Source organism: Trichechus manatus, unplaced genomic scaffold (assembly GCF_000243295.1).
Source record: "Trichechus manatus latirostris isolate Lorelei unplaced genomic scaffold, TriManLat1.0 scaffold00132, whole genome shotgun sequence".
Taxonomy (NCBI): Eukaryota; Metazoa; Chordata; class Mammalia; order Sirenia; family Trichechidae; genus Trichechus; species Trichechus manatus.
This window is the reverse complement of record NW_004444068.1, coordinates 1,225,298-1,227,652: the sequence shown is the minus strand read 5'-3', so window position 1 is coordinate 1,227,652 and position 2,355 is coordinate 1,225,298.

The window sequence follows — 2,355 nt, the reverse complement described above, 5'->3', positions numbered from 1 at the left end:
ACTGTATGATTCCATTTACACTAAATTCTAGGACAGGCAAAACTCATCTACAGTGATACAAGTCAGAACAATTGCCGTTGTGGGAAGAAATTGATTGGAAAGTGGCACAAGGGATTGGTCTAGGGTGATGGACATAATCTCTGTTTTTACTGGACTAGTGGTTACATGGCGCCCTGGTGGCTCAGTGGTTAAAGCACTTGGTTAGTAGCCTGGAGGTCAGTGGTTCGAACCTACCAGCTGCTCTGTGGGAGAAGGGTGCGGCAGTCTGCTTCTGTAAAGATTTACAGCCTTGGAAATCCTATGGGACAGTTCTACTCTGTCCTATAGGGTCACTGTGGGTCGGAATTGACTTGACAGTAGTGGGTTTTTTTTGTTTTTTGGTTGGTGATTACATAAATGTGTATAATAGTCAAAACTCAACGAACTAAACAATTTAGTGTTTTACGGTATGTAAATTATTTGTAAATAAAGAAAGACAGTATGATAAAACGCATAGTACACGGTAACTTCTTGGTAGTGGTTGCCTTGAGTATTGAGGGTGTGGATAACAATGCTATTGTTAGTTGCTGTCCAGGAGATTCTGACACATGGCGACCCCGTGTGTACAGAGTAGAACTGCTCCATAGGGTTTTCAAGGCTGTGACCTTTCAGAAGCAGATCACCAGGCCTGTCTTCTGAGGCACCTCTGGGTGGGTTCAACACGCCAGTCTTTTGGCTAGTAGTCAAGCGCTTGAATATTTGCGCCACCTAGGATTCGTGGTTAACAATACCAGCCATTTTAGTTTTGACTTCCTACCTCATTAAGCCAGTGGCTTTGTCAGCAGTCTCTCTTACCCGTCAGGGTCCTCTGGGACTCATGTGGGCCTCTTGGCAGATGTTACAATGTTTTCATTCTCTTGTCTCCAGTGACGCACTTTGCCCATACAGATTTTCTGGAGAAAAGTTCAGGAATCAAAAATTGGGCAATCTATGCTTCTTGGATTCTTAACTCACACATTCTCTCTCTGTCTCTCTCTCACACATGCACACACACACACACACACACACACACACACACACACGCACAGATGGATGTGTCTTCCTCCCTCCCTCTGTTCCTTCCTTCCTCCCTCCCTCCCTTCTTTCCCACTATCTATCATCTTTACTCCACCTTATTCCAAAGCCAATTTAATGGGCTTATGAAAACACGTATCATTCACTGGACAAATTGATGTAGGAAATAAAAATAAAAACCAAAGCCACAATGAAATACAAGCCATTTGGTCCTGAACCCTTGCTAGAGGCAGGCTACAGAGTTGGCTCTGAGCTTCCTAGTCACTGCAACAAAAAGGGAAACACGATTAGTTACTAAACAGACTACAAAGCAGATTGGCTTTGTCCCAGAGCAGGGTCTTGAGTGCTATCTGCTCCTCAGAGCCCTAGGTTTCCAATTTGTTTGCCTGAGTGGTGCATTAGCAGTGAGGAGAGAAGGGGCTGGAGACTTCTTCGCTGAGTGTTTCCTTCTGGAAGTGAGTGTCGCTGGGGCTCTCTGTCCGGCAGAGACAGCATTATTTGTATTGAGTCTCCGTTGTGGTCCTGTGTGGATCGTCCTGCCCCACTGCACATTTCATCCTCACGCTGCTTTTGCGTGATCTCAGTTTTGATGCTGACACTTTTTCTTGAGTCATATACTGGCAAGACAAGCTTGTTACTGAATGGCCCATCTCAGCCGAGGTCTCTCATTCTTCTCGGCTGTTTTCCTTTGATTGTGGTAGACTTACTTTTCTCCCTTCCCCTTCTCAGAGTTATCTTAGATTTTAAAACCTTCTCTTAGGGTCTTAGCTGGCGCTATCTGGCACCTGGATGCAGGCATTTTTTTAGATGGAGAGCCCTCTCCCATCGACCTTTTTAAGAATGAGCCTCCAGGGTGCAGGCAGTCACTGGTCTCGCAATATATTATAGATCCATCTTCTCTTTGTCTTAAAGAGTTACTTCCCCTAAGCGTCTGTCATTTGGTAAGTGGAAATGAGATTTTTTTCCAGAGAGATTTATAGCCAAAACAGCCAGGGGCTGCTTGGCCATTAGCAAACAAACCCTTAGGTGATGGCGATGGGTGTGGCTCAATTGGTAGGTATTCAGACCAAGTGGAACCTGCCCCCTCTGCTCCATTGTCTTCAAAGTGCTGGGTGTGCTCAAGCCAGTCAAACCCAGTTTACTAGCCTACAAGCCAAAGAAAACATGCAATTCGTCTTACTGTGCCTGTGCGCCATGATAACCTATGAAGTCCATAATGTTTGCATGGACTTCCTTGTGAGAGAAGGTATAAAATGTTCTGCCTCACTTTGTTCAGAGAGCTTGATTTGAGTTATACACCTC